The sequence below is a fragment of the Caretta caretta genome, chromosome 28, assembly GCF_965140235.1.
Source record: "Caretta caretta isolate rCarCar2 chromosome 28, rCarCar1.hap1, whole genome shotgun sequence".
In the NCBI taxonomy this organism is placed as follows: domain Eukaryota; kingdom Metazoa; phylum Chordata; order Testudines; family Cheloniidae; genus Caretta; species Caretta caretta.
Genome location: NC_134233.1, coordinates 4,157,502 through 4,183,074, shown reverse-complemented (window position 1 = coordinate 4,183,074; position 25,573 = coordinate 4,157,502). Strand labels below are relative to the sequence as shown.

Below are 25,573 nucleotides of genomic sequence, written 5' to 3'. Positions count from 1 at the left end.
TCCAAGGACTCTATGTACAGTGACTGAAACCAGAAGAGAAGGAGTGAGGCTCAGCACAGATAATTTGTGTGTGTGTGGGGCGGGGGAGGGGACGACTGGGGGCTAGGGAAAGCTAACCATAACCTTGCCAGGGAGGCCATGTGTGACTGCCATCACCCAGTGTCTGCTGGGCAGAAATACAGTGGATGGTGCCTGAGGAGAATTGTTGTCACGTACCTGTATAGGCAGAGCATCCTTTGTTGTCTCACCTTCCTCTTTCATCATCTTCTCCAGCGGAGGGAGGGGAAACAAACTTTTGAAACACTGATGAAGGAGCTCACGGTTTTCCTTCAAGGTCAAAGATGGTTTGAGTTTGCTGGCAGAAGAAAGAGAGAGAGAGAAAAGTCATGCATTAGACTCAGTACCACCTCCAAGTAAAAGAAATGGGTCCAATGACTGGAGATTGTCTCAATCTAAAACCCCAAATGCAAACAACCCTTCACTTTGCAGCTGAGCACCTCTTTGCACCTCTATTAAGTATTGGCTCATTGAGAAGTAAAGCTAAAGCTTCAAGTCCCCTTTTTAGAGAAACCCACTAGCTTCCTTCCCCCTGCCAGCAAGCCAGACACCTCCCTCCCCATCTGAACTCTCCTGCATTGGACTGCATGCCCCACAACCTCCAAGTTTGTGTCTTTCAAGCACAAACCTCCAAATGGACACATTCAAACCCTCAAGAACTAAAGTTCTGCTGGTGAGCAGCATGTGAGCCAAACCCGGCAGGCATCAAACTGCTCCCAACCTGGCACTCATGAACTAACAAAGACGACATCACAGTGCCAGGAAATATGGCAGAAAATAGCCTACCTCAGATGTCTAATGGCAAGAATTGCCTTGTAGCGAACTGGAGATGCCAGGGAATCCAGTGGTTCCTTTTTAATGAAGTCCTGAAATGCACGAATAGGGAAATTAAAAAAATGGGAAATGGATTTGAAAGGCAGAGAGGCTTTCCTCTCACACCCTGAAACAGGGCCATATGCCAGACCTGTAATAAACAGACACCGTGCTCGGCAGGCTCTCTGCCTCAGAAATGGACCGTAGGGCCATCTGCAGGCTATACGGAGACAGAAAGATAACTCCCCAGACACAAGCCATTCCTGCCACTTACAGCCCACAATAGGTCGGCATCCCTGCCAAGCTCAGAGTGGAGCCAGCAGCATTCTGGGTGCCATGCAGGTAGCTCATGAGACTGCAGTGGTACAGTCACAGCCAGTGGATAAAACAACATCTACCTGGAAACCCAGTCTGATGACATTACAACAAACTCCTTTGTACTTCAGTCCTCAAAGCTCCTCATCACTCACCAGCATGTAGCCAAGGAGCTCCAGTTTGTAAGAGAATTCGAACTCCTGGGAGTCTCTGGTCTCCAAAATGGCACAGCTAATCTCCGTGACATTCTGGATGAGGGTTAATTTTAGGTGCATGTCCTACATAATCCAGAAGGAGAAACAAGAGGATGTGGATGAGAAACGGAGAGAAGAACCAGAGTCCAGAAGATAAAGATCAGGAATTAAATCTAGCCACAGGAGAGGAGAGAGGTGTCCACAGACCCCAGAAGGCAGAGAACCCTGGCTCTGCACCCACCTCAGAAGAAGAGAAAACCCAGGTTCATGAAAGAAATCCAGGGCCACTTACACCAGAGCAGCCAGGACTCCTGCTTGATGTAGCAAGGAAATCAAGCTCTGTGCAATTTAAACAAGCAACTTGTGGATAGAAAAGGCAAGAGCCGAGGGCAGATTATTTAGAATTTACCTTGTTTGTAAGAGCGATGCCCAGCACCTGAAAAACAAAATGCAAAACAGCTATTAGCAATGTCTATAGTCCCACATAACACACATCCTCAAAATGGCCTGGCTGGTGAATATGGAGCAGAGAGAAATCATGATTGTTAAATCTTCCAAAAGGCAGGAAACGTATCCAGAGGGGGTGTTTTGCAGAGGTCAAGATCAGGGGCCATCCTATGGAATATTTGCATTTGTGAACTTCTGGAAGATATCCGTTTGGTTCAACTGTGATCAACTTTTTTGACAAAGGCTAAATGAGATTCTCACTTAGACAGGGCAGAACTGAATGGCAAAGTGACGTGGCGAGGTTGCACTGAGAGGAGAGTCAGTACCAGCAGTCAGACACCTAGGGAACAGAAATAACGAGCACACAGACAAACAAGACGACAGAGAAGAGGGAAGGGAAGTAGTGAGTCCAAGAAACAGAGTGACAGCAAAGAAACTAAATACAAGTTAGCACCATTCTCTCTTGGCTAGCAAAAGATAGAGCTAGATACACATACATATTAGGGGAGTTAGAGTGTTATTCTGAATAGCCTGAGTGTGACTCCATGTGAATTACTGTGTAGCTGTGCTCGACAGAATTTCAGAAGACTATAGAAAAACTAGAGAAAACACAAAGAAGAGCAACAAAAGTGATACAACATGTGACAGCTCACGCTCCATCCATTACAGTTTTAAATTTCAGTTATGTGACAAATTATTGCTCAAAGGAGAGTTTTAGAAAATACAAGCCCTCTCTCTATAAACTCAGAGGCAATTCTATACCTTCAGGGTAATGCCCCTCACAGTTGTCATGCAAAGGCTCTTACCTGACAACTGGTTCTGTAATGGTGAATGATGTTCCTTGTGATGTCTGCCTCTACTCGGGAGAGAAGCTGCTCTTTTGGAGCATGGACAGCCACGTTGCTGTATGTCAGCATCAAGGTGCGGCGAGTCTTGCCTCTTGTCCCATGGTGGTAATCCTAGACAGTAGGAAACATCACTAGAGACAAGTTCTTCTGATTTATTTGGACTTGGAATGAATCAAACATTGGTGGAGCCGGGCCCCCGAGCCTTGAATACTGCTGGAGCCCGGGCACCATGAGCCCATAGAACTCGCCGCCCCATCGCCATCATTCCCACTGGGTAACTCTGACCCAGAGAGCCGAAAAGGCTGAACCGACAGCAGTGGAGTACACGGGAGCTTAGTCATTGACACTGGTGGGTACAAGATCAGGCGCTAAATGTCTTGCCTAAGGCTGCACAGTGAGTAAATGGCAGAGCCAGCAATGGGAGCCCAGAGGCCTAGTCTCCTGCTCTATCCTCTAGATCAGTGGTGTTCAACCAGGGGGACTTCTGTACCCCTGAGGGTCTCCAAGGGTCTTCCAGGGGGTATATCAACTCATCTAGATATTTGCCTAGTTTTACAGCAGACGACAAAGAAAGCACTTGCAAAGTTACTAACTCAAATTTCATACAATGGCTTTTTTAGACTACTCTATATACTGCCCTCTGAAATGCAGGTACAATATTTAGATTCCAGTTGATGTATTTTCTAATTCTAGGGCAAAAATGGGAAAATAAGCAGTCTTTTTTTCAGGAATAATGTGCTAGGACCCTTTTATAATTTTATGCCTGATTTTGTAAGCAAGTAGTTTTTAAGTGAGGTGAAATTTGGGGGACACAAGACAAATCAGACTCCTGAAAGGGGGACACTAATCTGGAAAGGTTGAGAACTACTGTTCTAAATCAGAGGTTCCCTAATTGTCATCCGTAGACCACTGATGGTCTACCTAAAGCGGGTTGGTAAGCCACATGTTGCTTGCAACACCTCCTCATTTCCAGCTACTAACCTGGGATAAAAAACAGTTAAAAATACCTTCAATGCTTTTCCATGCAAGCAACTGATGTAGTTCCCACACATTGTGCATGGGAGGGGCGCTCAAGCCATGAGACATCAGACGATGAAAATCATTTGAGAGAACCCCAGCTCCACATCGTGCTCCTGTCTGCTTAACGGCAGGCATCACGTGGAACGCATACACTGGGGGACAATGCTAGCTGACCGGAGCCGACACTACCGTGGGGCTGCTGCCCCTGCTTTAGAGGGAGAGGAAGTTTGAGAGAACCCCCTGGCTCCTTTACCTTCAGGCGGCTGACGAACCCAGAAATCTTAACCTGGCTCATTGCAGCCCCAAACTCCTGAAGTGCCTTCAGGGTGAGGTCCAAGTGGCTCGCAGCACAGACTGCGAGGATGGAGACGACTCCCTGTCACCCAAGAGAAATACAGGTTAGGATTGAACCAGGTGTCTGATAGAGCCCACGAGTCCATTCCTTTCACCCAAAGTGGTGTAAAGTGCCAATCGGGCCTGAGACACATGGGGAGCGGGCGCTGAGTGAAATAGCAATCAAGAGGATAGGAAGCAAAATGGCATCTGTCCCAGGCCAACTCAGAGCTGAGCCCCACAGGGAGCATTCAGGGATTACTTGGTAAAATGGAGAGAGGGACAGAGGCCTCACCTGTCTCTCAGGGGCTTCCATATAATCTGCTGTTGTCAGAAGTGTATGAATCTGTGATTTAACATGGACCAGGTCCTGACAAGCTGCTAAGGACGTTCCTAGCGCCTTATACAGGAAACTCTGAAAGAAAGAGACCAGCCCTGGGATATCAGGAACACAACGTGCCTGTCAGTACAGACCCAGTTCAGCAACACTCAGGAAGGAACAAGACAGCCAAGTCCAAGCACCCATGCTGCAGAAACATCCCATCGTCTAGCCCAGCCAGAGAACCAACAATGCAGTACAGACAAGCAGCCTGTCCAAGCAAATATTGGAAGGGCTGGGGGGCAAGAGAGCAGGGAATAAGTACAAACAAATTTTATACGCAGAATAAAATATCAAATAATGAAACCTTGAGAGAAGCCTTATGCAGCCCTCCAATCAGAATTTCAGGGGAAAGTAACTAGAAACTAAACCTTAACAGAGAACAAACCTTCTCTTTGGAGGGGCTGGCATAGCCGGCCATCTGCCAGCTCAACTCAAGGGATAACTGGCTGCTCCAGGCACTGTCGTCTATCATCTCCAGAGATGTTCTTAGGAACTGCGTGTAAAACCAGAGTTAAAGCAGATGGTTAATTGCAAGAATGTGGGGGCTGTTGTGGGGTTTGGGGTTTTGTTTATTTGGTTGGTTTTTGCTTCCTTGTTCTGTTGTAAACTTTCCAATATTCAGGTGTCCTGGGAAGATTATTTCCCTATTGAGAACTATAAACATTGACAACCCAGACTTCCTCTGCCTCTTGTTCTTGAACCTTTGCCTGAGGATTCCTCTCAGTCCCCAAACCCAGATGGACAGTGAATTGGAGAATGAGATGGAGCCAAGACATCTGACCATCGAGGAGTGATTTTCCAGTGGATGGACGATGGCTCTAGTCAACTTTGAACAAAGGGCCCTGGACTACGAAGGACCAGGCACCTTCTCTGAAGTGCTATGGACCCTTTATGACACCTCCCGAGGTACCCAGGGTTGTGAGGGACCTCACTACCACCTGCCCTTAGCATGAGGAAGCCTTCTCTGTACCTGCCAAGTGTCAGCTCCTGACTCGGCCAGTCACAGGAAACACAAGCACACCCTTCTCACCCCGTCCAGGATCCACTGTCCTTCCACAGATAAGCAATCGGTACACTCCAACCGCTCGCCCTCTGGACATCCCCAGAATGTCCAGCCCCTGTTCCACTGGACACTCACAGAATTCAGAGGTTTGCTACACACCACCTTACCAGTTTCACCTCAGCATCACCGCTCCATTTCACACACTTCGATACATTGACAGTGAAAAGAAGTAGAGTTTAATTCACCAAGATCAGAGATTTGAGAAGCAGCAAGAAAAATTAATGTAAACAAATGGTTACATAAAAATAAAATCCTAACACACTTCTAGAGCTTCAACTTAAAGAACCAAACAGTCCCCTGTCTCACAAGGGATAGCTCCCCCAAATCTCTCTCCCAGCAGGAAACACCCAGACCAAATGTGATCCTCCGTTCATAAGACAAGCCAGTTGGCAATTTGTCCAATAGGTGAAGGATACCTGGTGCAGGATACCTCTGGACCTCCAGATATAGTTCCAAGCATCCATTGTCCGCTTGTAAACAGGGTACCCCCTATTGTTTCTTTGTTTTTCTTGTCTCGAATCTCCTCTGGAGACTTTGCAATCACTTGATTAGAATTTTGCTCTATTGATTAGCATCCACTGTGAATAATTACTCAGTCTACATACAGCCATTCAAGCAGCTAAGCATCTTCTGCCTGAAAGAAACTTCTTTATCACCTTCTGGTGACCAGCCCCAACGCACAGACCTTCAAAGCATCAATTTCAGTAGACAACCATAACACCTTAGATATTATCCATCCAGTCACTGTGCAATGATTATGAGGATTATGCAGTGTGGCACAGGCATCCAGGAAAGGCTTTACATGACACCCTTTGATGATATAGAGATCAGATCCAGGGAATCCTGGGAACCCTATGCACTCCTGTGGCCTCTGCCAGTGGGTACCCAAAGGACCCGGGGTCACACCCTCAACTCCCATTGAAGTCAGCCAGAGGTTAGTAACTCTCAGCACTTTGCTGTTTCAGGCCCGACTTTTGAACAGCAGCCAGGAAATACCAGAAACCTCACAAGAGAACCTAATCTTAGTTGATTTTTGAGCCCAAAGAATTTCAAATGAGGCTGGATCTGGAATGGGAAATTCTAGAGTGTAATCCAACCCCAAATGGAACTCCAAACCTTCTGGGGCTTTTTTGTTACTAGGTCCTTTCCTTTCATTTTCAGCCCTCACCATAAAAATCTTCCTGGTCTGGATTTACATGAGGCTGTAAAGAGCTCTTTCTGACCACAAAGGCTTCTCCATGAGATACAGACACCAAACCTTGTCTTGTCTCTTTTCCTTTTTGGGTTTCTCAGAGCAAGTTTTCTTTTGAGTGGCAAATAGAAAAAAAAATCCTTTAGACGTCCCCCAGTGATGCATTAGCACCATTAGCATGCTGGGTTTCTGGTTAAGTTTTGTGTTGTTCCCAGGGGTAATACAGAGGGATTTATAACGAGAGCTGGTTGAACAATAGTAAGGCCATTTCACAAAACAAGTGGGATTTTTTTGTTTTCTTGATTTTTCAACATACAAATGAAAAGTGAAAACACAAAAATCTTTTGCTTTTCAAAATCAAAGATGACCATTATTCAATTCTTTGTTTTCCCCATTTCCTGCCCTTTATCCCTCATCCCCGTGCTTTTTTCCCCCTCTTCCACTTTGTGATTGAAAAGCAGGGGAGGAGGAGGGGGGAAGGGGGAAGGAGACAAACAGCAAAGCAACTGGAAAAAAAAAAACAGCTTCAGTTTCAAAAAACTAAACATTTTCTCTTTGGGTTGGGGTTATTTTGTTTTGGGTTTTTGTGTGTGTGTGTTTAAAAAAAAAAAAAAAAAAAAAAAAGAACCCTGAAAAATTTGAAAATGTCCCATGAAAATAAAAAGGCCATTTTTAATTGAACAAAAGTTGCAAATGAAATGGTTTGACCAGCTCTGCTTATAATGAATAATTTATCATTAATTTTTTCCCCAGCTGATATATTTGGAGGGGGAAGAGAGGACTGTGACAATACATCTGAAAGCCATCCTCTACCTGAAGCAGCATGTGCTCCCACCGTGCATGGTCCAGGGAATTCTCTGTGTTTCCTATAAAGCAGGAGGCAAAACAATAATGTCACCTAGATTAGCAAGAAGAGTCATCCCAGGTATCTCCTTTGCAATCAGTCCTTCTAAAACTCCTGGTCTGCCAAGCTGTAACATACCTGGGCTTTCAAGGCAAAATGGAACTGTACCTATTGGGTTCTGGGAGAGTCACCTGTCCTGAGGGGCTTAAAACAGCCCTGGGCGAGGGCTGTAAGAGGGAAAGAGGTGAGAGGTTTTTTGCAGGAGTGGGTGGGTGAGATTCTGTGGTCTGCGTTGTACAGGAAGTCAGACTAGATGATTATAATGGTCCCTTCTGACCTTGATATCTATGAATCTATGAAAGGGATTAACAAGAGCTGGGCTGAGGGGGAAAGCAGCCACAGCTGTAGCCAGGGTAATCAGGGCCCAGCTGGCCCTTATAAGAGGGCCGTGGGCCAGTAGGAGAAGGTCTTTCTCTCTAGTTTTGAAGGGAGTAAGGCCTGCCTGCAGAAAGGGTACTGGGAATGAGGCTGGGCTGGGCTGGGCTGGGGAAAGGCCAGAGGAGTAGGGAAGCTCTAGGCTGGCAACTCCCCAGGCTATCGGGCCTGGTCCAAGGCCCATAGGGGTACTGGGTTGCAGGGAAAGGCAGCAGACCCAAACCCCCTTGCCTGTGGTGACTGGCTCTTACACTGCAATCTGCCCCAAGGTGCAGGGGCCCAGACTGAGGCAAGGTGGGGATTAGAGGGTTGGGCGTTCCCCAGAGAAGGGAGACCCATAGAGACTGAGGGGGTACTGCCAGGGCGCAGCACCCTGGGTAAAAAGGGCACCGGGGTCTGAGAGGGACACGGGCCTGCAGAGGGTGCTCTGTGCTGGAAAGAGCTAATTCCCAGATGGCCAGCAGGAGGCGCTGCAGGGGTGAGTCGTTGCGCCGTCACAGGGACCTGCGCCAACGTTCTTTGTTGGACCAACAGAAAATGTCCTGTTTCAGAGTAGCAGCCGTCTCAGCCTGTATCCGCAAAAAGAAAAGGAGGACTTGTGGCACCTTAGAGACTAAGAAATTTATTGGAGCGTAAGCTTGCGTGAGCTACAGCTCACTTCGTCAGATGTTACGTACCCTGCTGGCATTTTTATTCAGGGTCCGTCAACCCACCAGGAGTGAGATGCTGAGCACTCCCAATTCCGCTTGACTTGAATGGGAGCTGAGGGTGCTGAGCACCTCACAAAACTCTTCAGCACATCAGAAGACTGGGTTTAGTGGGAATACAAACTTTTCCTGCAGAATCAGAGATTCCGGACTTGATCCGAACTGGCTGTAAATCGGTGTAGCTTCACTGAAGTCAGTGGAATTATACTGATTTACATCAGCTGAGAATCTGGCCCTGTTTCTGAGTGTCCAGCTCTAACCTAGCCTTCTTTAATGGCGGCACAGTGTCGTGCTGGGGACTCTGTACAGCCGCAGCAAGGAGGGAAGATACAGCTCATTTTTTAAAATCTTTTTTGGAATATCAAACCCGCTTGTCCATGGGGGGGTTCGACGTTCATGAGAAACATAGCGGGCTTGTGCTGCACCTAGGGTCTGTCCTGCTCCCCAGAGACTAGACAGGCGCAGCTACGTCACTGGAGCTCTGCTGGCATAACGCCATCGTGTAGACGCAGCCTGCGCTGACTGAAGGGTTTTTTCCATGGAGGTCAATAGAGTCATACCACTGTAAAATTGGTGAAAGACATTATTAGGCCCACAATACCTAGATTCTCCCTAGGGCACCCACTTGGCCAACCTAGCTTTTATGGTGCAGGTTTCCTTACAGAAAGACAAACTCTGGGTTTTTTAATTGAATCCCCCTTGAAAGTAAATGTGGGGTTTAATTTTCAGAAAAAGTCCGTTTGCAAAATCAGACTCTATATGTAACCCCAAAATCTTTCACTAACCTCCAGCTTCATGCGTATTGACCTTCCCAAAAAATAACCTAGCAAAGGTGTGGGGGAAAGTGCTGTGATATTTCCATTCAGCTGAAACCTTTCTGGCCTGATTCTGCCCTGTTTGAATTGGCCTCAGTGGTTCACAGTTATCCAGAGGAAGGAAAAGTGTGGGCCTAGAAGCCCCATTTCAATTCCCCACTGTTCCCACGTACTGCAACAGGAATGGCACAACACACGTCAATACGAAGCTGCATTTTCTGGCTTCCCTTCTATTCTCCATGGACCACACTCCTCCTAACTAACACTTTACCTTCAATGTACTGCAGCAGAGATGGGATCTTTACTACCCACATCTCACCCACTGCTGCATGGACAGTTTGGTGCAGGGCCTTTAGTAACTGCAAGGCAGCACATCCGTGTCCTTCTCTTTCATAAGGGGATGAGGCTACTACCTGTCAATGAGAGAGAAAGAACAGGCTAAGTTTTGTCAGCACAATACCCGTTTGTTCCTGAGGGAGGGAATAGTTCAGAGACTCTCATTGTGGAGACAATCCAAGAGAGTTGTTGCTTCTACTGCAGTGCCTTCCTGAAGAAGAAAGCATTCTAGCTAGTAGGAGGATGCAGGACAGTGTGTCTCAGGAGAGGCCGGAGAGAGAGAGAGACCCAGTCATACACATTCCTCAGCCTAAGTCAAGCATCTAGCTACAAAACCAATTTGTATAGTTAACTGTCCCATTCCACAGAAAACCTATTCTCATGGTCTACTCACCAGGAGTCGCGCCAGCAGCCCCTGGGGTGTAGGGAGTTGCACTAGGGAAAGAAACAGAATAGCGTTAATTATGCCAGGCTTTGCAGAGAGTCCTGCTGATGTTCTTCACCTATCCATTTCCAACATGCCCACCAATGTTGAATACAGCTGATAATAATTTGCATTTCCATAGTGCTTTCAGTCTGAGCATCTCAGAATGCTCTACAAACATGTATGAATTCCACCTCATAGCACCTCTGTGAGGTTGGCATGAATTACTCCTTCATTTCACAAGTGGGGAAGCTGAGAGAGAAAGATCAAGTGATTTCCCCAAGGTCACATCCGAATTTTGGTGGCGAGCTGGGAACAGAACCCACATTTCCTAGCTCCCTCCCATGGCCGTGTTGTAATCACAAGACCATCCCTCATTCATTTTAGCCTCCTGATTGCAGATGAGAGAACTGGAGCAGACTGAACCTGTTCATTTCATAGTGCCTGGAGAGAAGAAATGAAAGAGTTTCTCTTATAAACCTCGTCCACTGTAGTCGAGGCAAGCAGCTGCTTCTCCTTCCCGCTGCTTTTTCTCAGCCAGTTCCCTCAGGCATCTGCAAAGAGGCTTCAAAGTACCTGTGTACTGAGCTGGCACCACATACTCCAGCAGCCTTGGCCATAACACCTGCAGAGAAGAGCGAGACTGCTCAGTACGGAGCTATTTCCGTTCCCCCACCTCCAGTATCCTGCTGTCTGAATCCCTCCCTGCCATGTAGCTTCTCCTTTGATTCCTCACGGACCCTTCCCTAACCTATCACCTCATCTCTCTCTCCCCATTAGCTCACTCTACCTGTCTGGTGCCCCCTCACTCTGTCTTTTAAAGACACTATCTTGTTTGGTGAGTGTTAGGATATAGATATTCAGGCCTGTCTGCAAAGGCCTGTACTTTAAGAATTTAGGTGTATTCTTATCACTTGGCTAGTTATAGAGGTATAAAAGAAAGAATCAAAATCACTGTCTGCTGGTGTAAGAGCCTTCTCTTACTGTGACAGTCTGAGGCCCTCTTCTTAGGCTAAGGCCTTTGGCTAAGCAGCAGAGGCAGCCATAAGCTAGGAAGCGAACAGTCACATCCTCACATTCCAAACTAGTCACACTGAAATCAGGTGCTATTGGGCTGTTAGGAATACAATCCTGTCCTGATAGTGCCTATCACCTCCAGAGAAAGGGAAGGGCCTAGAAGATGTAAAAGGAAACTTAGTTTGATAGCATCCTGTCTGGCAAGAACTCACTTACCAATACTGGGATGTGAAATCCTCACTTCTGTATTGTCTTGTCATTATCATAGAATCATAGAATATCAGGGTTGGAAGAGACCTCAGGAGGTCATCTAGTCCAACCCCCTGCTCAAAGCAGGACCAATCCCCAATTTTTGGCCCAGATCCCTAAATGGCCCACTCAAGGATTGAACTCACAACCCTGGGTTTAGCAGGCCAATGCTCAAACCACTGAGCTATCCCTCCCCCCATTATAGTTCCCACTTTGCTATTGTTTGTCTGTATAATCTCTGTCTGCTTCTGTGCTTGTTCCTGTCTGCTGTATAATTAATTTTGCTGGCTGTAAACTAATTAAGGTGGTGGGATATAATTGGGTACATAATCATGTTACAATATGTTAGGATTGGTTAGTTAAATTTCAGGAACATGATTGGTTAAGGTATAGCAAAGCAGAAGTCAAGTTTTACTATATAGTCTGCAGTCAATCAGGAAGTAGGGGGGTGGGGGAAATGGGAACAGGGAATGGGGGTAAGGAAATTGGAATCATGTTTGGTTAAGGGCAGGAATGGGAACAGGGACACAGGTGTAAGGCTCTGTGGTGTCAGAGCTGGGAAGGAGGATACTAAGGAAGGAAACTGGAATCATGCTTGCTGGAAGTTCACCCCAATAAACATCGAATTGTTTGCACCTTTGGACTTCGGGTATTGTTGCTCTCTGTTCATGAGAGAAGGACCAGGGAAGTGAGTGGGTGAAGGAATAAGCCCCCTAACAGTGAGCAATTGGGTTCGCACCCAGAGATGAATCCTCTTTCCCAGCATTAGAGCATTATGGAGATATTTAGATAGTAACATAAGCCTACTCAGAACTTGACAGACCTATATAAGGCACAGTCCCAGCCCCAATATCTCTTCAAATCTAGGATCACCAACTCTACGTTTCAGAAGTATTCATGGGGGATCTAAGGGGAAGTTGCACTCAGACAGTGGAAAGAATTAAGAGACAATCTCTGCAACATGATTCCTTCCAGTTAAGTTGCTTTATATCTTTTCTCTACTGTGAACCGCTTACTCCATGATGAAGGGCTCACATCATCCCTGACATGAATTTGACATGCTGATCCTCCATTATGCTGACTGTGCAGAAGGCTTCTTTGTGGAGGGGTACAAGGAACGTAAGGAAGAACGTCCCTATTTCAAGAAGCAGTAGCAAGAGGTCACTTACTTGGGTCATTCCATTGACTGAGGTGTCCAGACATTGCAGGATGTCAATGCACAGGGTTTGGATCGTGCTTTCTTCCTCAACATCCTGGGTGAGAAGTGTTGTACCCTGCTGTGAGATAGCTAGATCGAACTTATTCGCTAGTCGTAAGACACTGGCAATAGAACCAGTGTCCTTCTCTTACAAAGCCATCTTGAGCATTGACCTATGCCTGCTTTTATACTGCACTGGAAGTGCACAGACGTCTGAAGGGAAGAGAATAATAGAAACTCCGAACTGGTGGGTCAGATCCCAGGCTTAGGAAAACCCTGAAATGAAGGGAATGATTCACTGGACACAAAAGAGTTCCCCCACAGTGTTCAACTTTTTAAAATTTGAAAAACTGTTTCATCTTTTGATCTCTGAGGAAAAACATTCCGATTCCGCCCAGGGGAAATAAATTTGCAGAACCAGGGGGATCCAATCTCTTTGTTCTGATGCCCCAACCAGCTTGGTCATTCTGTGTGCAGTGAGTGTGATTCTATCAATGGGACCAAAACTGGCCTGATGAGAAAAAGCAGCCTTCTTTAAGAGATATGTGTGTGTGGTTATTGCCACAAGCTCCGACTTTGTAGAAAAGGGGCCAGGCAGAGCTAAGATCTTCAACAACTTACTGTCAAGTTGAACTGTTTATGTTCATACATATCACGGATTCAGTCATGGAGCACAAAGTGTCTGGGGCCCGCGGCTGTGTCCATGGATAGAAATACGGATTGAAGATATTTTTATGCAACCTGCATAACCTGAGTGTTATGCTGATACTTTAGGTCTGCTTTGACAGCCACAGAACGGGGCATCGTTCTGTTTTTTGGAGAGTCTATTGAAAACAAAAAGATGTGCTTCCTTGTACAGGAACATTTCACTGAAAAATGGTGTTTTCTGAATGTTCAATGACTCATCAGAGGTTGGAGCAGCATAGATAACTCTGTTAGATGGAAATACCCAGTGTGAGATTCTGGTCTCTGTTACACTCGTATAAATCCAGAGTAACACCACTCAAGTCAGTGGAGTTACCTTGACTTTACACCAATATAACGGATCCGATTCTGGCTCTATTCATTCAGTCCAGCTGTCCTGGAGTCAAAACTCCCACTGAAGTCAAGGGGAGCAATCAGCATGCAAGAATGGTAGGACCGAGTCCTAAGTGTTAAGAACTCTCCTTACCAGTTTGCTGGTGGACACACTGAACTCGCTGAAAACATATGCTACCAGATCCCATGCTGCACAATTCTCCACACTTCCTGAACTGAGCAGCGTCCTGATGAAATGAAGAGCTGCCTTCCTCACCTGCAAGGGTAGAGATTACACACAGCACTTCTTGTTAGCCCTTCTGCCTGAAATAGGAGCTAGGATATGATAGGAGAGTCCTTATGCTTTTGATTTTGTCTCCTTGGATTAGAAACATGGATACATTTAACACCGGCAGGAGAATGACATGCCTTCTCTATTCTGCAGTCTCTCATCTGGATCGGAATGAAAGCTCCACCCAGATATCCATTCATCCCATAACACTGAAAAAGTTGAAATAGTTCACTGTTCCACACACAATCTTACCGTAGCATTCTGATCACTGAGAGTAGATTTCACTGCCTTCACAATCAGAAGCTTTTTAACTCTTGTCTCAGGCACTGAAAAATAAGGAGAGGTGTACAGTGCTTCTTTGTTCCACACACACTCACTTTCCACATTGGAATTAATCCTGGATTTCAAAGGGCCCTAGTTAAGAATAGTATCAAGCTTCTCTCCTCTACAGAATCAGTGGGAAGACATAGGACCAGATTCTGGTCTCAATTGCACCAGTGTAAATCTAAAGTAATTCCATTTCTCTAAATAGTGCCATCCTACTACCATGATGGAAATATTATAAAGGAGTTTGATAGACTGAGGTGACTGAAGTTAATCTGTGTTTACACTGGCATAACAGAACTCAGAATCTAGTCTAGAGTGTATAATACTTAGGATTCTCGAGTCAGGAGTATTATTCTATTTTTATCTGATTATTGTTAACATGCATTAGCCCCAAGTTAACTTCTGTATTTGAAGTTGAAAAAGACCTTGACAAATATCTTGGGCTACATTCAGCACTTAGTTGAACCTGTTGATTTCTGTGTGGCCATATGGGAGTAACTTAGGGCAGCATTTGGTCCCTTAGGGGATCTCCAAACCACTGGTGACTGTGTGTTCTAGAGCCTCTGTGCCCCAGTTGCAGAGGTGATGAGTCTGCTGCAGCCCTGCCGTGCCTACACAGCCTTGGTTCTTTAGCTCAATCTCGAGTAGCTCAAGCTTTTAGCTCTGGATGTCCTCAACTCAACCCTCAGCATGTCGGCCAAGAGGGCAGCTGGCACAGTTGCTCCTGTGTTACTTACAGTCAGCCCCAACAATAGCCCTCAGGAAATCTAAAGACGCCACACGAACGGCCTCATGCTCAATCTCCAGCTGCTCGTGTAGAAATGCTAGCAGATCATCAGGAGAAGAACGGGCTGCAAGGGAAGAAATCACATCCTCACTGTCTGCAGAACTCTTCTTCTTACCGTACCTCACAAAGGTAAGGAAGTTACAAAGAAACCACTGTGTAACTCAGAGTCTCTTCCCCGTACCTAGCAGAAGTACACAATGGAAGAGCTCTTTGTGGTTTTCGATGCTGAGCTGCTTAGCTGGAGAACAGATCTGTGGGAAGAAGGGAAATGGTGAAAGAAAAACGAATCAGAAGCAAGGGAAAAGAAAAATGTTCAATTCATTTCTAAGCTTCCACTTCCTGCTTGTCCAACTAGAGGTCTGAACCCCAGGGAGATGGTCCTGCATGCACAGCAAGACTCCAAGACAATGACCAATACATTAGATAAGAGAAGCTAAAGTGTTTTGAGCAGCAGAGCTGACCTAATTAAGACACAGCCACAGTTTTTACTTTACAACTCTTACTCCCCCTGGTAATCGGCTTATGGTGAAATCGCTTTACAAACTGAGCTGGATAGTAGCTAAGAAAATGAGACCGCTCCCTGCTTACTCTTGAGCCTGCAGAAATCAGTAAGGCATGAGGAGGTCCCCAGGCTCTGCACGATCATTCCATTGATTTTTTAGTGTTAATATGCTTCAGATCTGCTGTGCCTAAGCTGAAGGGATCCAAGCAAAACCACCCCTCACCTGGTTGTGCAGAGCACTGCAGATGGCTTGAAACTTCCCTTTAGGTAGAGGGATCTTATATTCAACAGAGACCTCCAAGAGCTGGCTCAGACTCTGCAACAGAGGGTGAAAGTCAGATGGTGGGCACACAAAGGAGCCATATGTAGTGACTGAAGCAGATTCAGGGGATTCCTAGATTCCAAGGCCAGACCGGATTCTTGCCATCATCTAGTCTGACCTCCGGTCGGTATGACACAGGCCATAGACCTTGCCCAGAATAATTCCCAGAGCAGAGCTTTTAGAAAAACATACCAATCCTGATTGAAAAATCGTCAGAATCCGCCTCGGCCCTTGGTAAATGGCTCTAATGGTTAATTATCTCACCATTAAAAATGTACGCCGTATTTCCAGTCTGAAAGTGTCTAGCTTCAGTTTCTAGCCATTGGATCAAGTGACACCTTTCTCTGCTAGACGGAAGAGCCCATTAGATAATAGGAGTCCCTCATGTAAGATATTATAGACTGTAATTAAGTCACCCTGTCACAGGATAGGTCCACCCCGTCAGGGTGGTATCAGGTTGAGGAGGAATTGAAGTAGATCTGGAGCGGCCCAACTGGCCTAGTCTCCCTAGCCACCACAGCAGTCCGGGCTCCTAGGGCAGCATCGCCTAATGGTCGGGATCAGTGCAGCAGCCCTTGGGTGAGGGACCGCGGCCCAACAGCCTGAGTCACTTGGGCTGCCCTTCTCGGGATGGCAGTGCGGCCTAGTGGCCAAAGTCAGGAGACCCACCCTTGGCTGCAGGGCAATGCGGCCTAGTGGCCAGAGTCGATAGAACCACCTTTTGCGGCAGGGTAGTGTTGCCTAGTGGTGAGCCCTTCTGCACTGGGTCCTACCTATTCCACAGGGTCCCAGCCCAGGGCGCAGGGGTATCTGCCACCAACTCAGCGGGGATCCTTCCAAAGCATGCTGAGTCAAGCCTGCTACCTCAAGTGGATCAATGCTTCATCCACCGACGCTGCTTCCCACCCGTTCTTCCGCAGCTGGGACTCTCAGGGATTCTGGGGTCTCTCCTCCATCTCTGGCATTGGGTGGCTGGGGGTCAGCTGCAGCCACAGTCCGGCTGGCCTCTGAATCCTGGAGCACTGGCAGTCTCTCTGCAGGAGCCTGCAATGCGCCTCTGCTCCCTTTGGCAGCCATCCCAGCCTGAGCTGAGCGGCTCTCTTTTGTATCCTGGGTCCAGCTGAAGCATGCCGAGCAGAGATGAGGGGGCATGACCTCCTCGGCCCACAAAGCATGATTAACCCCTGCTGAACCAATGCGGGGTAGGTAAACCCCATCACACACCCTTTTACTTTCTGTGTATTAAACTAAATAGATTGACTTCCTTGATTCTCCCTCTGTAAGGCATATTTTCTAATCCTTTCCTCACTGTGGCTCTTCTGTCAATTTAGCAACACCCTTTTTGAATTGTGGGCACTAGAACTGGACACAGGATTCCAACAGTCGTCAGACAAGTGCCAGATTTAGAGGTAAAATAACCACTGTGCTCCTCCTTGAGATTCCCCTTTTGATGCATCCCAGCTTTAGCTTTTTTGGCCACAGCATGAGTTCATGTTCAGCTGATTATGCCCCATGACCCCCAAAATCTTTTTCAGAGTCACTGCTTCCCAGGACAGCATCCCCCATCATGTATGTCTGGCCTAAATCCCTTGTGCCTAGACGCATACATTTACATTCAGCCATATTTAAAGGCATATTGTTTCTTTGCGCCCCGTTTGCTAAGTGATCTAGATCACTCTGAATCCGTGAGCTGTCCTCTCCATTATTTACCACTCCCCCATTTTTATCTCATCTGCCAACTTTATCCATGATGATTTTATGTCCTCTGCCAGGTTATTGATTAAAAAATGGTGAAAATCTAATTCCTTCCTGCAGCTAACACACTTTTCTCCGTTGCTGCTTGAAGCTTCCAGAATGTCTCGGATGCCATCTACATACTTTACTATGTTTACACAGTTGTGTAGTGCCCTGATGCTATCAAACAAGTCCATGATACATTGGTTCCCTCCAAATCATGGGTATTTCAACCCCCAAAGTGACCACATACTCTGTACTAGAAAGCTTCAACCAACATAGACGGTGAGTAAATATCACTACCAAGAAGTTATAGCTGTCTCATGACTTCATTTACAACTGTGTAGCCCCACTGAAGACAGAATATGGCCCCTTACTTCTCGCTCATGTGGTACTGAGGGTGGATGAAAGAGAGAGACAAGGCGAGTGAGACAATATCTTCAATTAGATTATCACACCCACCTTGTCGCTCCAATATCTTGGACCAACATGGCTACAACAGCACTGCATAGAACGGTAGATGAAACAGACAGGCAATGATTTTATATCTATCTAGTTATGCAGTGCAAAGCAATGACCCTCAAGCCTCCTTGTTATTAATTTTCAACCGTTGACAGTTGACTTGGTACCGACCAGAGACAACATATGGTAGCCCCTGCTCTGAGGAGCTTATGATCTAAAAGAGAGACACAGAGTTGACAGGATGTTTTGGGAAATCACAAGGAGAGAAAAGGAGGACTTGTGGCACCTTAGAGACTAACCAATTTATTTGAGCATGAGCTTTCGTGAGCTACAGCTCACTTCATCGGATGCATACCGTGGAAACTGCAGCAGACTTTATATACACACAGAGAATATGAAACAATACCTCCTCCCACCCCACAGTCCTGCTGGTAATAGCTTATCTAAAGTGATCATCAGGTTGGGCCATTTCCAGCACAAATCCAGGTTTTCTCACCCTCCACCCCCCCACACAAATTCACTCTCTGCTGGTGATAGCCCATCCAAAGTCACAACTCTTTACACAATGTGCATGATTATCAAGTTGGGCCATTTCCTGCACAAATCCAGGTTCTCTCACCCCCACACCCCCCTCCCAAAAACCACACACACAAACTCACTATCCTGCTGGTAATAGCTCATCCAAAGTGACCACTCTCCCTACAATGTGCATGATAATCAAGGTGGGCCATTTCCAGCACAAATCCAGGTTTTCTCACACCCCCCCCACCCCCATACACACACAAACTCACTCTCCTGCTGGTAATAGCTCATCCAAACTGACCACTCTCCAAGTTTAAATCCAAGTTAAACCAGAACATCTGGGGGGGGGGGTAGGAAAAAACAAGGGGAAATAGGCTACCTTGCATAATGACTTAGCCACTCCCAGTCTCTATTTAAGCCTAAATTAATAGTATCCAATTTGCAAATGAATTCCAATTCAGCAGTTTCTCGCTGGAGTCTGGATTTGAAGTTTTTTTGTTTTAAGATAGCGACCTTCATGTCTGTGATTGCGTGACCAGAGAGATTGAAATGTTCTCCAACTGGTTTATGAATGTTATAATTCTTGACATCTGATTTGTGTCCATTTATTCTTTTACGCAGAGACTGTCCAGTTTGACCAATGTACATGGCAGAGGGGCATTGCTGGCACATGATGACATATATCACATTGGTGGATGTGCAGGTGAACGAGCCTCTGATAGTGTGGCTGATGTTATTAGGCCCTGTGATGGTGTCCCCTGAATAGATATGTGGGCACAATTGGCAACGGGCTTTGTTGCAAGGATAAGTTCCTGGGTTAGTGGTTCTGTTGTGTGGTATGTGGTTGTTGGTGAGTATTTGCTTCAGGTTGCGGGGCTGTCTGTAGGCAAGGACTGGCCTGTCTCCCAAGATTTGTGAGAGTGTTGGGTCATCCTTTAGGATAGGTTGTAGATCCTTAATAATGCGTTGGAGGGGTTTTAGTTGGGGGCTGAAGGTGATGGCTAGTGGCGTTCTGTTATTTTCTTTGTTAGGCCTGTCCTGTAGTAGGTAACTTCTGGGAACTCTTCTGGCTCTATCGATCTGTTTCTTTACTTCCGCAGGTGGGTATTGTAGTTGTAAGAAAGCTTGACAGAGATCTTGTAGGTGTTTGTCTCTGTCTGAGGGGTTGGAGCAAATGCGGTTGTATCGCAGAGCTTGGCTGTAGACGATGGATCGTGTGGTGTGGTCAGGGTGAAAGCTGGAGGCATGCAGGTAGGAATAGCGGTCAGTAGGTTTCCGGTATAGGGTGGTGTTTATGTGACCATTGTTTATTAGCACTGTAGTGTCCAGGAAGTGGATCTCTTGTGTGGACTGGACCAGGCTGAGGTTGGTGGTGGGATGGAAATTGTTGAAATCATGGTGGAATTCCTCAAGGGCTTCTTTTCCATGGGTCCAGATGATGAAGATGTCATCAATATAGCACAAGTAAAGTAGGGGCTTTAGGGGACGAGAGCTATCACCAGCAGGAGAGTGAATTTGTGGGGGGGGGTGGAGGGTGAGAAAACCTGGATTTGTGCTGGAAATGGCCCAACCTGATGATCACTTTAGATAAGGTATTACCAGCAGGACAGTGGGGTGGGAGGAGGTATTGTTTCATATTCTCTGTGTGTATATAAAGTCTGCTGCAGTTTCCACGGTATGCATCCGATGAAGTGAGCTGTAGTTCACGAAAGCTCATGCTCAAATAAATTGGTTAGTCTCTAAGGTGCCACAAGTACTCCTTTTCTTTTTGCGAATACAGACTAACATGGCTGTTACTCTGAAACCTGTCACAAGGAGAGAGTATCTTGATGTGCAGGTGTTTTGTTTTTTTTATCTCCTTCTCTTCCTCCCCAGGAAACAGAGGATGCTTTTCATCAGAGGCAGTTACCTACAAATCTTGTTGCCTGGGTCACCATGTGTATAAAGCCAGAACTTGTGTGCATATTTATTATCTAACAAGTCACTATCTAGACCAGGAAACCCCACTGGTAGCAAATTCCTCCTGCAGTTCACACATGCACACACAGAGACAGTTACCTTAATGAGTGGTACCTCACCTTGGTGACGTGAAAAACATCAATTTCCTCCTTATATTGCTCAAGGAGCCATGAGATCTCCTTAAATATCGGATTTTGTGGCTCCTTTTTGTGTAGTAGGATGCCCATCATGGGACCAAGGGCTTTGATGATGGCCTGCTTGAGCTGCATAGATGAGACACAGAATTTATGTTCCTATGAATTCATTCAATATCTTCCAATAGGCACACCTTTTCTACTTCTAATGAGTGCAATTTCCCTTGTTCCACTGTCGGAACGGTCCTATCCCAATATTTCCTGGTAAAGAACCAGGACTCGTAGGGTTGGTGTCAGGATTATATTCTAATGCACCTCACAACTAGAGCAGGTAAAATATTTCCCCAGATTAATATGCATTCTAGGCCAACTCATCCCTGCTGTAACTCCACTGGGGCTGAATGGACTTAGACCAGGAATTAATTTAGCCCACTATCCCGGGTTCATCTGCACATTAGGTGCACAAAACTAGAATCCATGTACACTAGGTACAGACCGAATTTCCATGATGTGGTGACATTATAAACGTATGGGTTTTCGATGTTTTACATGACACTCTGTTCCATCCAAAAGGACCTACCATTAAATGCCATCATCACAAAGAGTGCCAGACACACAGAATGTAACATCACAATTTCCGCTAAAGGTTTAGAACGTCAGCAATTCTCACCTCCAGCTCCTCACAGGTCAGCCAGTTGCTGGTCACATGACAATATAAGGGAAGAATTTGATTGCAGAATTGTGATTCACCCATTCTGGGGAATGAGCACTTTTCCCAGTTCATAAAATATCCATTCACTGCCCTTGAGCATTTTTCCAGAACTGCAGGGAAGGAGAGAAGACAGGCAATGTGAAAAGGACATAGTAATAATGAGGAGAAGTTGCTTTCTCAGAGAAGACACCCAGGCCTATCGTTTACTCCAATTCCATGGCAGCTCCTATCAGGACTAGATGCTGAAATCCCATATCAATTTGGAGCTATTTCTCTTTCCCCCATTCCATTTCTTGTTTCTTAAAAGGCTTTTTTCTTTGTACATCTCTCCATCTTTTTTCAATGACCATCATTTGAAGACTCGCGTCCTCTGCAGTTGTTGTTTATTCAACCCGAACACTGTATGATTTCATCTTGAGTTACAGTTTGTCTGAAAGATGTTCAGTGCCCCTAACTGCCATTGGCTTTAGTGGGATTTGAAGGTAGTGGGGAGCACTTTGCCCTAAAAGTAGGTGTATCTAGTGTCCTTGCTAAGAGGAATTAGGGCCCAATCCTGTTCTCTATGAAGTGGATGGCAAAATTCCCATTTCCCTCAAGGGCACAGGATTAACCCCTTACTGAGCATCACCTGAAAAGCAAAGGAAGAGAGAAGTGGAGAAGAAGAGAAGACAGAGAAAGAGGGTGAAAGGAGATGATGATGATGAAGAAACTAAGGAGAGAGAATGGGTGGAGGAGTGGGAAACAGGGGATTTTTAAATGTACAGTAATGAAATCTGCTCCCTTCACCTCCTCCCCCAGGAGCCTCCTGGCAGAGGGGCAGCTTCAGCCTTTGTGTCTGTTTATTTTAAACGATATGCGTGAGTCACAAAGGGCCTGAACTTACAAATGCTCAGCACCTCCTGCAAAGTAAGGAGCATTCTCAACTTCACTGTGTGCCACGGGAGCCAAGCAACGCAGCACCTGGTGCAATCCAGGGAAGGGAGCACAGTTCAGGGCCTGTTTGCAGACTTGGTCAGTCACTTAAATCTGTACCAAGACCCCCTAAATATCCTGGCTGGGACGATTTAACTGGGAATTGGTCCTGCTTCGAGCAGGGGGTTGGACTAGATGACCTTCTGGGGTCCCTTCCAACCCTGATATTCTATTCTATGATCCATTTGGGGCACCTACAGGAAGTGCTGGCACTTACCACCACAAAATGCTTGTCTCATCCTGCTGTCCTCGACTAACTCCAACATGGAGATCATGACGTTCAGGATCATTCCCACAAAAGGGAATGATTCCCACTTAAGTGCTGCAGAGAAAGGCCAGAAGAGAAGGAAGACAGACAATCAGCTGCTCTCTGCCTTCTTACAACACACTTAGAAACACTGTGGGGCAGGATGCTATGGGTTCCGAGGCCATTGGCGCTGCGTAAGCAGAGAAGAATGGCTTTAAAGCAGCCATTGAAAGCCAGTGGGGGAGTCACCCTGAAGAGGGGAATCCTCCACAAGTGTACAGCTGTGCCCAATGCCCAACTCACTCCCAGAGTAAGGGGAGAGAGCACTGGGGCGGGATGGGAAGTGGGGTGGAGAAGAGCTCCACTAGACCTGATCTTCCACTCATTCCCATCCTTCAGGTATTTCACTCAGGGGCATAAGTTAGAGCTTGCACCTCCGGCTGGATCGCTCATGACCTGGAGGCCAGAACTAGCAACAGCAGTTAATCTTGTGTTTCTACACACACACTCAAACAGAGCTCTGTTTAGCGGAAACATTTTTAGGTAGAGAGATAATCCCCTGTCCTTAAATGAAAAACAATCACTTTGAAAGAAAAGAGGGAAGTGACCATACCATAGGCGGATGACAGGTTGCCCAACGTAATGAAAATAAACTCCTCAGGCAGCTCCAGATGATACATCAGCTCTACCATGACATCGCTGAAATAGCAGCGTGCCAGAGTCACTAAGGTGTTGCTAGCTGCCACTTTTAGTTCATTTCTTGCTTCCTAAAAACAAAAACCAAAAGAGAGAGACTGAGGTGACTGAAGCCGGTTGCACTAGCCAGAGTTGTTTACATGAGTCAAGTCCTTATTTCTGTGCACAAGTTGTGAAGGAACCAGCCCAACTTTCTGAGGGTAGAGTCATTCGTCATAAATATTCCTTGAGTCACTTGGCTAAAGAGTTTTCAGCCTTCGAGTTGCTTGCAAGCTGCTTCGTTACCCTATTCACTGTTAGCTACTTGTGGTGGGTGACTGGTCACCATAGTCACATGATATTTTCCCTGCCCTTCCCTGAGGCGGTAAGTGAGACACAGACTGGGCAGCTTCAAGATATTCCGAGAGCTTTCCTGGAATAAACTGTCCCCCAAAAGGAGGCTGACTTCCTTTGGAACAAGAGAGGGATTTTTCCATGGGTTTTCCTGCTGGCAAACTATATTCTAAATCCAATGCTGCTTCTTTTGGAGATAGCTCAGATTCTGTCTGTCTTGGGGCTTTATACTGCCACTTATCGCTACAGTATCAGAGCGCCTTCCCCATAAAATCAGTATCAATAATGAAATCCTGAGTAGACTTCGGGAAAGACTTGCTCCTTAAGACACCATAGGCCTGTCTCTGGGTCTGAGATCATGTGTCTCAGGTCCTGATCCTGCAAAGCACTTCAGCACATGTGTAACTTTCAGCATGTGAGTTGTCCCATCTTATGCATGTGCACAAGTGCTCTCTAGGACCTGGGCTTTGGTCTGGAGGAAGGTGTGGGCCTCCAACAGAAGAATACATTTTCATTTCAGTATATAGTTTATCCCCCCAAAAGAGAGTTTGAATGAGTTAAAGCTTTGGATCCTTTGATTGGTATCTCGGGAGAACTAACTTACCTGAGTCTCTCTCATGTGGTTTGAGGCTAGTGTTGTTATTTTCTTCAGAAGCCTTCTCTCCAGGCCCTGGGTGTCCTGCTGTAAGACTTTCTCCAGGACACAGTAAATGTCTACTCTGTTTTGCTGGGGACAAAACATAAAAGAGAAGAATTGGGAAAACTCTTTCTTGCCGACCAGACAGTAATGTGGCTAATAAGCCCCTGCCCTAATTGGTGGCTTAATTGGTGTAAAACGTGCCCGGCCCTCCACAAGCACCGCATTGAGCAGCGCTTCAGAAGCAGCCGAGCAACTGACATCGTTTAATCTTCCTGGAGAGAAAAGAGCCAGAGGAAGCGCCCTTCACTGCCCCCTTCTCTAGTTTCATTTATTCAGAACAAACAATAAAAATGAGCACCTTGCCCTTGCTCTAGCCACTCCAGGCAGAATTTGTAAATGTGGAATATAAAATACCCAACTCCTGCAGTAAGTCCTCAACCGCTCCCAGGGGCAATGAGCTCAGCCGTTAGATCTACACGGGAGTGGGTTTCTGAGTGGGGGTGGAGGGACACATGTGGACAGGGGGTGCCAGGACCCACGGGTGTGCAGGAACACATGGAGACAGGGGCAGATGTGCCTTACTGAATGGGAGAGGTTAGGGGTCAGACAGGGTCTGCATGGGGGGAGCTGCCTAACAATTCCTTCCCGCCCCTCCCAAAAAAACTCTTCCATACTTTTCCCACCCATACCCAGCAACGCTCCAAGTTCACACCCAGGCTCCTTCCCAGCAATTTACTTCCCTCTCCCTCAGCTCCTCCATTACCCCTGACTCTACCAAGCCTTTGCACTGCGCCTAAGGGGTGCAAGAAATATGGTTCTGTATTGAGTTTAAATGAATTATTACTCTGAGTTCTGTATTAACATGCATAGTAAGGAATCAATTTGTCAAAAAACATTTCCTGAATCCTTTTTGTTGTCTGTATTCATACAGACAGACTTGCTGACAGGTATTTTGAAATAAATAACCAAAAATAATTTTAACGGGTGTAATTATATTGTATTATTTTGACAAACAAAATATGCAGAATTTTGCAGAACTTCTAAAATATTGTACGCATCATTTTTATTTTTTTCTTGCAGAATTCCCCCCGTAGAAAATATATAGATAAGGGTCCCTTCAATGCTATAATCTCAATAATATGTCATCATAATAAAGGAGTGTTGGCTAGGATTTAGAGCAGGGAGTCAGTTCACTTGGGTTTTATTCACATTCTTTGACTAACTTG

General features: G+C 46.1%; 2 long non-coding RNA genes across 2 annotated transcripts in view; one reads left to right on the top strand and one right to left on the bottom strand.

The window, feature by feature from the left end:
* LOC142070314 (uncharacterized) overlaps positions 1-25,573 on the top strand; it is a 334,822-nt gene that overhangs the window by 192,102 nt on the left and 117,147 nt on the right. The gene's annotated exons all lie outside the window — the stretch shown is intronic.
* LOC142070289 (uncharacterized) lies at positions 257-1,454 on the bottom strand. Its single transcript, XR_012666254.1, has 3 exons — positions 1,341-1,454; positions 844-923; positions 257-355 (listed from the first exon to the last, which is right to left on the bottom strand). It is a non-coding gene; the product is annotated as an uncharacterized LOC142070289 (long non-coding RNA).